Source organism: Lotus japonicus, chromosome 2 (assembly GCF_012489685.1).
Source record: "Lotus japonicus ecotype B-129 chromosome 2, LjGifu_v1.2".
Taxonomy (NCBI): domain Eukaryota; kingdom Viridiplantae; phylum Streptophyta; class Magnoliopsida; order Fabales; family Fabaceae; genus Lotus; species Lotus japonicus.
The window spans coordinates 46,913,626-46,927,557 of record NC_080042.1 but is presented as its reverse complement, the minus strand read 5'-3'; the positions used below and the strand labels follow the sequence as shown (position 1 = coordinate 46,927,557).

The 13,932-nt window shown below is 36.6% G+C and overlaps 1 long non-coding RNA gene across 6 annotated transcripts; it reads left to right on the top strand.

Annotated features, from left to right (window-relative positions):
• Nucleotides 1–3,749: 3,749 nt before the first annotated feature.
• LOC130738134 (uncharacterized) lies at nt 3,750–7,367 on the top strand. Of its 6 annotated transcripts, none has more exons than XR_009019219.1 (5): nt 3,750–4,093; nt 4,647–4,741; nt 4,838–4,906; nt 5,118–5,175; nt 5,324–7,367. It is a non-coding gene; the product is annotated as an uncharacterized LOC130738134 (long non-coding RNA). The 6 variants fall into 6 exon arrangements; XR_009019222.1 differs by having other exon boundaries at nt 5,003–5,175; XR_009019221.1 differs by having other exon boundaries at nt 4,647–4,906; nt 5,324–6,250; nt 6,908–7,367.
• The last annotated feature ends 6,565 nt before the right edge of the window (nt 7,368–13,932 follow it).

The window sequence follows — 13,932 nt, the reverse complement described above, 5'->3', positions numbered from 1 at the left end:
CGTCAATTTTCCACGTCATAATTAAATTATAATTTAAAAATATGTAAAATGAAAATGAAGATATAATTAGACACATGTGTAAAACTCTTTAATTTTAAGTGCATATAAGTTAAATTTAAATTAAAATAATGTACAATTTTAAAGGATGTGTGGCTTGAAAAATTATTGATTCATAGTGCACAGAAACAAAACGAATAATAATAATAATAATAATAATAATAATAATAATAAAAATAATAATAAAAATAATAATAATAATAATAATAATAATAATGATAATGAATATAATAATAATGATATTCTTTTAAAATTATTATCCATTGGAGAATAGGAATTAAGATGATGTTGTGTTGGTTTTTTAACCTATGGGCTTTTCCCTTCACTGATACAGTAGGCACTCACCGCCTCTGTCTTTCTTTTTTAAACATGAGAGTGTAAGAGAAAGAACCATCTGAATCTTTCAAGTGATTTTTGGGTTAGGGTTCTTTGGATTTTGGGTCTTTCATTCACTTTGTTTTTTGTTGTTTTGATAATGAAGATGAACGTGGAATTGTTGACGTTGAAAGGCGATATGGTTCTGGATTTTTTAGATTTTGAAGATGAAGAACATGATGAAGGTAATGGTTATGGAAGAATGTTTGAAGAAGATGAAGAAGTGGATGAATATTTTTGAAAAAATCAGAAACCTTTAAATCTTCAATGGAATTGGACAGAAAACCAAAAATGCAAACAAAAGTTAACGAGAGAATAAAATTAAAGGTGCTGATTTTTTTTGTTAATGACCAAAATTGCACAATAAATATAGATTGGGGTCCCAAAGTGCTGTTAAACCTTTATAAAAAGATAAGAAGAACATCATTTTAACATTATACCCTAGATTTACCATGACCTTATATATAAATTATATTACCTTACATTGATAAATGGAAATCAAAAGGGACACCATAGTTTCTTGCCTAATTTCAAAATAATCAACCATCATGTTTAAGATGAGTTGTTGCTTGAAATGCAATTTTACAAAGTAACAATACCTTGTCGTTTAGATCATTAATAGAAGGAATATGAGTTTTTTCTGCATTAATATCTCTCTCGCAATTGGCAGGTCCATCACCAGCAGCATTAGCATCAAAGCTTGCATCCTTAGGATCTTTAACCAAATTACTCATTGAACTCCTTAATGATAAAACAGTCCCGTCATAGTGCAAAGTTGCACATTGTTTGATAGCTTGAGTAGGGTGTGTATTCATTAACTTGATAAGGTCATTTTGGCCTTTCGTCACTTTATCTATCGCCATCTCCAGGATGAAGGTACAAAGGTCGAGATAATTGTTTGCTAAGGTGATTCTAGAGTCGCTTTTCAAAATTAGCACGCACTTATCATTGTCCTCCTTCACTTCATGGCATATGGTTTCATACAACTTATCACACATTGCAGGCATAAGAGCATGAGAAATGAGAAGCAAGGAGAGAATGAACAACAACGATGAAATAGTTGTGAACTTCATTTTCTTTTTAGGGGTAAGAATCTGACCTCAAAGTTTAATATCGTCTCTCTCTTTCTACCTATATATATAAATATAAATGTATCTATATATATACATATGTAAAGGAGACTTGAAAAAATAGCATTAATCACATTAGCAAATAAGAGAATTAAACACATTAAGAAAGACTAGAAAGTAATAAATTAAAAAAAAAATTGTTATCACCTTTTGAGTTTCTTATAAAAAAATTAATTAGTTAAGTAATAATTAAAAATAGTTAGAATTTTAATTATTAATAATAAATTGATAAAAATATAAATCTTTTTTAAACAAAACAAAGAAGTATATTTATATGTAAACAATATTAATAAATTAGATTAATTAAGTAAAAATCATATCTATCTATTTATCTATCTATCTATCTATCTATCTATCTATCTATCTATCTATCTATCTATCTATCTATCTATCTATCTATCTATCTATCTATCTATCTATCTATCTATCTATATCTATATCTATATCTATAATCTATCTATAATCTATAGGGTTAATAGTCTACTTGGTCCCTGTCTTTGTCTCGCCGTCTGAAATTAGCCCCTCCCCGGAAAATTTGCAAATCTGGGTCCTCTCGTTTGCAATAAGTCTGGAGCAGGTCCTCACCGGAGCCCGGAGCTCCGACGAGTGATGAATAGGCATGCTGACTGGATAAATGAGGCTGACGTGTCAAGGAAAAAAAACAATAAAAAATAAAAATTTATAAATCAGTTTTATTATTTAAAAGAACCCTAATTAACCCTAATTAACTAACTTATCCTAATTGGGGCCCAAAACAATTCTCTATTTCTGAAATCCCCCAAATTTCCCAATCATGTGACATGAATTTAGGGTTCTTGAATCAATTGCTTCTTCTTCCTCTCAAACCCATAACCTTCTGAGCATCTTCTCATCTTCTTCTTTCCCTCAGTTGCTTCTTCTTCCTCTCAAGCTTGTGCCTGCATGTCCATCCACCATCTCCCCCCGAATCTGCGAATCGTCCTCCATCTATCATTTCTTTGGGGGAAAGGTTACGGGTTTGGGTGTGGTGGGTTGCGACTGAGGATGGGGATGGGGATGAGGTTGCGGGTTGGGGTTTCAGTTGTGGGTGGGGTTGAGCATGGGGGTGGGTTGCGAGTGAGGGTGAGGATAGGGGTGGGTTGCGGGTGAGGTGGGGTGGGTTGCGATGGGTTATGGGTAGAGATGGGTTTCAGGGGTGGGCTGTTGGTGAGGGTGGGGTGGGGTGGGTTACGAGTAGGGGTGGGGATGAGAGTGAGTTCCAGGTGAAGGTGGGGGTGGGTTATGAGTGGGGTTGGGTTGCAGGTGAAGGTGGGAATGGGTATCTAGAATGGGTTTCTGGGTGGGGTGTTTCTTACTCTGTGTCAATGTGTAATGTTGCAGTGAGATGATGAGGAAGAAAACAAGTAAACAATTGAAGTCACCCATTAGGATAAGTTAATCAAAACCAGATCAAGTGCCAAGAGATGTTTTCTTTAAAAAGTGAATAATCCGGAGGAGAGGAACGAAAAACCAGAGCAAGAGCACAGTACAGGGGAGAAAAAATAGAATGCTAGAAAGTGAATCTTCTTGTGTTTTCTTGTTTGGATCTACAATTGTGTTTCTGGGATCTGGTTTTGATATTGAAGGCCAAGGGATTTTTAAAATTTTTTTTTTCTGAAAGTGAAGATTTAATTTTGGGAGAGGTTCTGATTTTTTTTTGGAGAATTAAATTTTTTAATTTAATGATGTGTAATTTTTTATTTTTTTTTAAATTCCACGTAAGCCTCATTTATCCAGTCAGCATGCCTATTCATCACTCGCCGGAGCTCCGGGGAGGACCTGCTCCAGACTTATTGCAAACGAGAGGACCTAGATTTGCAAATTTTTCGAGGAGGGACTAATTTCAGACGGCGAGACAAAGACAGGGATCAAGTAGACGATTAACCCTAATCTATAATCTATAATCTATCTATCTATAATCTATCTATCTAGAATCTATAATCTATCTATCTATAATCTATCTATCTATCTATAATCTATAATCTATCTATCTATAATCTATAATCTATAATATATATAAAAGCAGAGTTTCTGCAGTCATGAGGGTAAAAAAGTCCTTCAACAATTTATTCCAAAAACTATGAAAGTTGGGCATGGATATTTTTGTAAAAAAACATTTTATTTCACTCAGATTTGATCTCAGCCGTTGATTCACAATTCTATCAGTTTCACTCTTTCATTCAATTTCATCTGAAACCCTTCTCCTTCTCTGAGACGTTTCTCTGTTGAAACGCTTTTCACCTCACATCTGAAACCCTTCTCCTTCTTTGAGCCGTTCTCTAGGGTTTCAGATATATATAAAATCAGTCAAGGATTCGTATTCTTCCTCAGAGGATTTCATGTATCAGACCATCTCTGCTTCAGTCAAGGATCCGCTGCAATCAGGATTGACATGGGAATTCAGGGCTTCCTCGGCTAGGCTCATCACGGTGTTAATCTGATTTCGTTTGTGATCTGCTAGGATTCAAAATCATCCTCTGATACCGTTTGCAATCTTTTGGGGTTCAATCATTGTGAGTTTTCTTCTTCACTTTTTAGGTGTCGTGTGTTCCGCTGGGGTTTCAGACGCTTGATCTCTGCTACCCCCATTTCAATGAGTACAAAGACTTCTCTTTCCTTCCTTGATTTCTTTTGTTTTTCACGTCATTGTTCTTATTCTATGTGATATCGGGTTCACTATTTTTGCAAGTTTTCAATTGCATGAGATTAGGTTACAATTACAAGCAGTTTAAATTTGGGTTCAATTCGTTGATTAAGTCTTCCAATTTCTATTCATTGAATTTTGTTTAGTCAATCATCTTCACACATCCATTGGTGTCTTAAAAATTGGAAAGGAAATTTTTTCTTATGCAGATGTAGAGGTGTAAGGTGCCATTTGTTGTCCTTAAGAATTCCTTCTGCTATGTGATTCTCTGTTCCGTTTTTGGGAATCGATCTCGCTTGCAATCTTCTTAAGGATTCCTTCTATTCTACAATTCTTGCACCATTTCTGTATTAATTTCACTATGAATAAGTGACAAAACCCCTAGGGTTGTAATGGCTTATGCAGAATTTCTCCCTCTGCAGATTATTGATGCATTATATATCTTTCCTTTGCTTCGTTTCTCTGAATGTCGCTCTGATTCAGTATTTACCTCACCATTCGCTCCGTTCAAGACAAGGTTTGCTCCATTCTCTGAATTCCAGACTCCGGTTAGGGATGCTTTTCACGGCTCCAGTGAGGGGTTGCGTTTTGATTCTTCCACTTCTTTTAATAGCTCCATTAAGGACTCTTTATCAAGGCTGCCAAGACTCTTTGCTTTTTACAGGCCTCGCTGGGACTCTCGGTAAGTACAGTTTCTTTTTTTTCTTCCTTACACCGTCTACTCTTTTAGTTTCTTTTTCTCTTTCACCATCATTCAATTTTCTGATATTTGTTGAAGGTGCGAGAATCAAATAGAAAGTGGAATAAAGGGATGAGAATTTATGAGAATTGAGTGAGTTTTCTATTTTTGGTTTTCATAATGGTTAAAAACTAATAGATAGATGGATATCCAGGAGGATGAGGATGTGTCGGACACTGATTTGAGATTGGGAGATCACGGACGCGACAGAGGTAAAAAATTACAAGTTTTTTCCGTAATTATTTGACTCCTCTGTTCAACTTTGATTGTTTCTTATCTTATTAGTGTTTAGAAATCAATTTTCTACGCTTTTGTTTCACTGAAACTACACTTTGGTTGCCTTCCTTTTGCTTGATGTAGGGTACATAATTTTCAATTAGGAGGTCATTACTATTGTGGTTGTGTGCTGATGTGTGTTGCTGGGTTCATCTAGCGTTTGATGAGAAGCTTCTTGAACTCTTCATATGGATGTTGGTTACAAGTGAGAAGTAATGAGCTTTTAATTCTATCTTCCGTTTGTTTTGATGCTATAAATTGGCTTCCCATTTGTTTTTTCTTGGACTAATTCTTCCTCTTTTGTCCAACAAATCCATATTTGCTAATCCTTTATTTTAAAGAATTCCCTTTTCTCTTCCAAAGATTAGAGACGAAGGTGGATTATGAATGTTTAAGAGAACTACACAGTTTTGCTGCTTTTGATTTATTTTTTCCTTTGTTTAACTTCATTAGCAATTTACTTTTTTATGTGTTTTGTAAATTTTCAGTTATATAATTGGGTTCCTTTGTTTATTTATTTGACTTTTTTTGCATAAGTGTGAAACAAAGGCTTTCTGTTCTCAGTTGCTCAATTCGGTGTCTCAGGTTTTTTGCATATGAAAATGTCTTTTTTAGAAGAAAAAAAATCAATACATATGTATTTCTATGAATCTTTCACTCTCGGATATGGTTGTCATGTGTTGTCTATTTATTTGTTAATTCAGTTTTTCCTTTTCATTTTTTCTTGGCTCTTCAATTGTGAACAATACCTAAATTGGCATGTTTGATAGCATATAATAGATATGGAGATGGAGGCCGCTAGCTACCTTTAGCTAGGTGTTACCTGTTTTCATGCGATCTATTCTTCTTCCTTCAGTTCTCTTTCCTGGTTCTTCATCTCCCAACCTAAGTTCTGTTCTTAACCCTAAAGCAAAACAGTTCAATGCAAAAGAATTAAGTGGTTCTGCACTCAATGCAGAGACCAGTACACGAATCAATTGAAGAACATCAAAGGCTTTGAGGGACTCCAAGGTGAAGTCATTCAGTTTATTTTTAGTGTTCCTTCTATTATATGTGCTCACAGCATGAGATGCCTTAGTATTGGTCTCTGAGTTTTCAGGCATGTTTATCGTTTTCTTTCACGAAATCACAGGTTAACCAAGTTAGTTCCTTTCTCTTTGGTTAATGTTAAATGTTCTTCTCAATAAGAATCATATTCAAATTGCTGGCTTATAAAATTTTGAGATGTTTTATTTTGCTAACTGCACCATTTTTGTTTTGTTGATCTGCACCTTTCTTTATGCAAAATTCATGGCTAAAGTAGCTTAAACTAAGCAACTTCAATGGAATCTTATACTACACATAATTAGTACAAAGATTTATTAGAAAATTGTAAATTAAGTATACATAATTTTCTCAAGAAGGCTGCAAGTTAATCTCAAATCATAGAAGCCTTGGTCAATTATTTCCCAGACTTACATTCTTCTCAATAAAAATCACATTCAAGTTGTTGGCTAATAAATTGAGATTCTTTTGTTTTTCTAACTAAACCATTTTCGTTTATGCTGATCTGTAGTCTGCACCTTGCTTTACACAAAATTCATTCTTATGAGGTACCTAATCCTAGAAGCAAATAATTGGATGTCTATTTGTGCTTGACAACCTCAATTGTTCAAGAATACTTTTCAGGTCATAGAGCATCCTGGGAAAAAGATGTAAGCTATAGATGGATGTAATGGAAGATGCTTGATTCATTTAGCATGTTGCAACTTTCCAAAGGAGTGTTGCATGTTGAAACTTTCCAAAGGAGTGTTGCATGTTGCAACTTTCCAAAGGAGTGTTGCATGTTGCAGGGCGAATTCATTTGTTAAGGAGGCAATTTGTTGACACATATTTAAGAAAATATGCAATGTCTGCTATGATGAGATTGTAGCTTGAAATTTTCCAATAACATTTGATTTTGAGCTGGGCCTTTCAACTACTTATTTTTATTGACCAAATTGTTGAATGCACGATCTCAGTAAGTTTAATCTTTTTGAATAATGATTGAAATAAGTGTTCTATTTGTTGAACATGAATGCAGATAATTAAATTATTTGGTGAGTTTGGTTAAATCTCAAACTCTTGAACTATTTATGTTTTTATGTTATCTTTGGCCATAAAAAGTGAATTTGTTTTTATGTTTTTATGTTATTTGGTGAGTTTGTAGAATATATTAATCCTAAAAAGTGAAAGATGATTATTTTTACATTAAATTTGATATCAATGTCGGAAATCTATTAATGCTGAATTTCTAATTAAAAAACTATGTAGTATTTTTCATTGTTGTCAAAAATAGACTTGATTGGCTGGTCTAATAGGTTAAACCTGAAATCGGTCAAGTGACAAATTCGGTGGAAGGAAAAAATCAGAGGAACTCAAAACCGTTGAGAGTTGTAACGCCACCCATGAACCGGGTAAACCAAGCATAAACCGATGTTGTTGAACCAGTATTATTTAAAAAATTATGAAAATGAAAAGAAAAAAAAAACTTTAACATGGCACGAAACAATTTTAAAGATGACACCAATGTCATCTGAAATGCAATGGCATGGAACAACTTTTTTAAAATGGGAAGAATAACTATTCGAAATAAAATATTATAAAATTTTTCGAAGTAATTTTAAACTAAATTAAAGGTGAATAATTTTTTTTAAAATAAAATAACCAAACAAAAATAAATATATAGTAATTATATTGAATGAACTTATCATTTAATATACTTAGTTAGGTTCATACAATGTTATCAATTTAAAGAGAAAAAAAAAGAATATGAAATCATTTTCATATTTTTTTTTTGAAACTCAACGATATATGTAAATGGTACTTCATATAGGTAAAAATTGTATTATTTACATGATACTACATTTTGTTTGTAAGTAAAATAACACACAAAAAGTTTAAAAAATACATAATCAAAAAATACAAAAAGTAAAAATTAACTAAAAAATTATAAATATAATAAAAACTAATACAAATTGTTAATTTTTTTAGTTAAGAATGAATTCAAAAACTACTAAATTGTTATATGGAAAAAATTTAAAATGCTGTGGCATTTAGAAAAATAGGGCTAAAAACCACAAATTATCTTTTAACAAACATAATAAAAAGAACACATATTTTTTTAAAAAAATTACGCGATAAACTAAAATGAAAATCCCCCGTGCATCGCACGGGTCAAAGTACTAGTTTATTAATAAAAATCATTAAGAATTTTTTTTTGAAATCTATCTATCTATATCTATATACATATGTAAAGGAGACTTAAAAAAAGCATTAATCACATTAGCAATAAGAGCATTAAACACATTAAGAAAGACTACAAAGTCATAAATTAAAAATAATTTGTGATCAACTATTGAGTTTCTTATAAAAAATAATTTTTTCAGTATTAATTAAAAATAGTTAGAATTTTAATTATTAATAATAAATTGAGAAAAATTTAAATCTTTTTAAAAATAAATAAATAAAATATTTATTTTTGAACAGTATTAAAAAAATAGATTAATTAAGTAAACATAATATCTATTAATAAAAATCATTATGAAAAATTATTTGAAAATTAAAAAATGGCTCTATAAAGTATATACTAATAACTATATCATATGCGTGTATTATTTGAAAAATATTTTATAAATATGCTTTTTGATCTATTTTGAGAGTAGTAAAATTTAGTGGAGAAAGCATAATAGAGTAAAATAACTTTAACCAAAGATGAATAAATTTAAATTTATTAAATAAAATTTTATGATATTAAAATTATAACTTATTATATTAAAACTTATTCTTCGAGTTAAAATATTTCAAGTTCACTTAATGATTTTTCATATTATTCAATAAAAAATGAAAAATTAAAATGTTAAGATATAGTTAAATAATAGAATAACATTTGGGGAACAATATTCTCCCAAGTGAGTATCTATGTTTTCAACCACAAATATGACATCATACCCCTCCACAACCGAAACTATAACAATAAACCTCAAACACGAACCTAAATCTATTGAACAAGTTATAACCCGGCCAAGTTGTTAAAATTACTTGAACGCTAACTATTAATCATTAATTATTAAATTTCAGTAATATATTTTATTTTCATAAATAGAACTCTAATAAAAGAAACTTAATGCATCAAAAAACGCTAGTACTATTTATTCGATATCTGAAGACAATTATGTTTTCGTTTATATTTATAATGAAAAAATATTTTAATATTTAATATTTATTTTTTATATAATTACACTATAGTAATTTTCATATAATATTAAAAGATATTGTAAATAAACCTGGACTGGGCGAGACCCCATGGTCTCTCGTCCAGGAGCGCCAGCTTAGGGCGACGAGCGGACCAGGGATTTGGGCCTCCTCCTAGAGGCCCAACCGGCCCATTACGATTGTTTGTAGAAAGAATTGGAGTATTACCGCCTCAGGCAGTGGAATGAAGAGGCGAAGGAGGCTGAAGCTGCTGCGAAAGTTGAGCCGTTCTCAGTAGCGGTGAGAGAGGTGACCCTACCTGATGGCATGAGAAACCTTGCGTTGGAGACGTACGATGGGCGAACCGATCCAAAAGACCATTTGTTTCAGTTCAATGAGAAGATGGCGGTGAACACGGCTTCTGACGCTGTGAAGTGCAGAATGCTTCCATTTACATTTCGAGGTGCGGCAATGGCTTGGTTTATGACTCTGCCTCAAGGATCCATAGCAAAATTTCGCGACCTCTCGTCCAAATTCCTTGTCCAGTTCTCTGCAGGAACGATCGAAGATCTGTTCGATATTCGGCAGAGGGAGCGGGAAACCTTGAAGCAGTACATGGAGCGGTACAGTGCTGCGTCCACGAAGTTCGAGGAATTGGAGTCTCAGACGTGCGTGTGCGCTTTCAAAAGCGGTTTGATGGTAGGAAAGCTGAGCTGCGAGCTGAGTAGGAAACCAACGCACTCGATGACGAAAGTTCGCGCCCGAGCAAGAAATTACATCCTAGAAGAGGAGGATGACGCATATAAGAGGAAATGCGTGAGGGCGGCAAAGGTGTCGCTAGCGAGGAAACAGATACATGGTAAGGAGGTAAGTAATGTGCGAAAGGTTAAGGAAGTTGGCCAATTCATTAAGAAGTTCAAGGGAAAGCTACTCTGTTCGGGAAGAGAAAGCATATAGTGTAAGCGTCCTCGGCGGACAACTAACTCTCGCCGGCGACGGAGGCCGGGGTGGCACTCGAGTGAGGAATTGGCAAAGTCTCTCCAGGAAGCGACGATTGCGGAAACGGGCGAGGATGGAAAATGCGAAATCAATCCTTGGCACGGGGTAAAGGGCCGATCCCGGTGGTGTGAATATCACAACTTGGAAGGCCATAACACCAGTGACTGCTTATCGCTGAAGGGCCAAGTTAGGCAGCTGATCAGGGCGGTGCAACCACGGGTGACACGTCACGGATTAGACGGGGACCAACGTGATAGCCGAAGGCGAGCACCAATCGTAGGTAAAGGGAAGATGAATACGGCGAGGGGAAAGGAAGCGGAGGAAGCTGTCAATGACAAAGACGGGGTGTCAGTCGAAACGGCCAACACAATCGCAGGGGGCTTTGACGAGGGCGACGTCACATCGACGGCGAGGCGGAAGCAAGTAAGGGCGGTAGCATCGGCACATGAGTGTCCAACTCCGTTTGGGTGCCAACACCCGAATATAGTAATATCGTCAGCAGATTTTGAGGGAATCAAGGCCCATACAGATGATCTGTTGGTGGTATTGGTAAGAATTAATGGTTTCAATGTGCAGAGGGTGCTATTGGACCAAGGCAGCTCAGCGGATATCATCTACAGAGACGCATTTGGACAGTTGGGGTTAACAGACGAGGATTTGATGCCATATACAGGAAACCTGGTAGGTTTTTCTGGAAAGCAAGTTCGGGTGCGCGGCTATGTGGATTTGGACACAACCTTTGGAGTGGGCGAGGACGCTGAGCTTCTAAGGGTAAGGTATCTAGTCTTACAGGTTGTAGCAGCATATAACGTCATCATAGGACGAAACACTTTGAATCGCCTCCGTGTAGTGATATCAACGGCCCACCTCGCGGTAAAATATCAACTACTCTGCGGAAGGATAGGGAAAATAGCGGTAGATCAGAGGGGGGCGAAGAAATGCTACAGCAAATGCCTTGACTTGTATGGTAGAAAGGGAGCTAGCGACGGACACAAGTGTCATGAGATTGAGGTCGTTGAAGGCGGACAAGAGCGTCCGGCTACACAGAGCCAGAACGACAAGGGTAAGCGAGAACTGCGGGTCAGCGAAAAAGTAAAAAGGTTGAAGAAAGAGGAAAGTTAGGGCGAGGGAGCCCAGGAGATAGGGCAAAACGGACCCTTTGTTCGTGCTGATAATGAGCAGCGTCGGGAGAATTGGGACATGGATGCAACTAGTAGGGGCGTACTGGCGATTGAACCTAGGCTCACCATCGAGCAAGAAAGGCGCCTGGATAAGTTGGTAGAAGACAACGCTGACCTCTTTAGCTGGGAGCAAAAGGAAGCAACTCCATGGGGGCTACCCGCATTCAGCAAACCTCCACGGAGGGCAAGAGATAAGTAAAAGGGGGCGGGACTAGAGGTAGACAAAGGAGAAATTCGTCGGACTTGGGAAAGGAGAGAGGCAGAAGGAAAGGGTAATCGGTCACAGTGCCGACAGGATAAGAGGAAATGCGAGCAGCTAGGAGTTGAGAGTATGAGGCCAACGAAGTCAGCCCGTTGCACCGAGCGGGAGGGTGAACAAGGGAAAATCCCTTTCTACTACAGGGTGGTCAAACAGGGCGACGAGGATGGAGTGCTGGGCGTGATACTCTGATCAGGGGAGCTAGTCACTAAGCAGGAACATGGTGAAGAAACAACTGAAAAGCTATGACCAGAAATAAAGATGCACTCTTTTTCTCCGTCACGAGAGTTTTTTAACGAGGCTTCCCTCGATGTAAAATTTTCTACAAATCAAATACAAAAGGATATTCTTAGCATTAATCCTAACAATTAAACTGAGACAGCAACCCAGTGGGAAAAATTCCCTGAAGGTGGCGATCCCAACATGACCTTGATGTCTGGGGATTGCTCCGGAAAGTCCGGCGCTGACCGTAGCCATCCGTTGGCGACATGTGCAGATAAGCTTCTTATCCAAAGAACCTCCCCGAAATATGGGCGAGTCAAGTCTTCCCGAAACGCGGGCGAGCATTTTTAACTAGGCTAAAGTCTCGGGCAACTCATATGGCCATTGGGCCCCAAGTAACTATAAGACCCCGCCTAATAAGGTTGGTGGGGCCACACCTGCTCTTACGGGAAATATGCGAGTGAACAAAAGCCTCGGTCCAATACCGAGCGAAAGTCCTAGTTATACATGGCACACTCTCAAAGTATTCACGCAAAACTCGGAATCAAGCACTGAAAATGTAAGACCTGGATTTTCAGAACAAGTTAAGTTTCCGACTCACACGTAGAATCAGTGTAAGCGTGACAGGAGTTTGACATTTGAGAAAGATTAATGAAGAAGAAAGTTCAGGAATTGCTTGAGGAATGTTGCGTAATTGTTTTCGGAGTTAGTGCGAGTCGTCTGCACACCTGCCTTATGGCGAGCGTGTCCAGAATAGGCTATTTCGCTCTTAAAGCAACGTTTTGAGTGAGATTTCGAACTCTCGGAAAATTTAAAGATTCTCTTTATTTTTCCATCGACCAGCGTTTCATTTCGGAACTCTGGACTGTACGCACGATAGGTTTCACTTTTCGGATGTCCGCCGACGCTAATTTCTTTGCTTCGAAACCCTATTTTCGAGCAATGGATGAAGACTTTTTCTATTCGGGACTTCTAACGAAGATTCCGTTCGCGTGGCCAGATTTGTTTCGACGTTTCCAATCTTTCTTCAGAAGGAAGTTTTGTCGTCCGGCGATCACAGCAAAAAGTAGTTTTTCGGGACAGATTTAACTTACACCGCTTTTGAGATTTTCGATATCGTTTTTCCCATATCATAGATATTTGTTTTGAGTTCTGGATTTCTGACGCCAGAATCTCTCTTAGAATTCCTTGGTGAACGTGCTGCAAAAATCGGAATCGCGAAATTTTCATTTTCCCGGGATTTCGCCCGCCTATAAATAGGCGAAAAAGCAAAATATCTTTCATTTTCCTCCATTAGTGGCCCAAATTCGTGGAGAGCAAGGGGGGAGGAGATTTTCGCGAAAACTTGACCAATCTTCGTGCAGTTCGTCCCTACTTCTAGGTATCGAGGTAACTAACACGATTCCTACCTCTGATTGTTGTTTCTGTTGCGTTTCTGAAGTCGTTTCTGTGCTCACAGTTTTGAGCTTTTTCTAAAATTGTCCGTTTTCTTCGATTTCTTGCTTGGGTTATGTTCTCAAGGTTCCCATGAGCCTAAAACCTCTGTCAGTAAACGCTGATTGTGATCCAGTTGTCCAGGATCTGAAAAACTGTTTCAAAACCCTTTTTGTCTCACATTTCGAAACTTTATTGTCAAAAAGACTTAATCTGACGTCGTGCCTTTAGGATTTGTTGTCACGGATGTCATGAGGATCATTGCTGTCAAATTTGTTTTCAGAACTGATAACTTTGAAGTTTTGAGCCTTTATTTTGGACCAAAATGCCCCTGGATAGTCGTATTTCGGCCCGATTGTCCGAAAATTGTTCTGACAGTTTCTTTG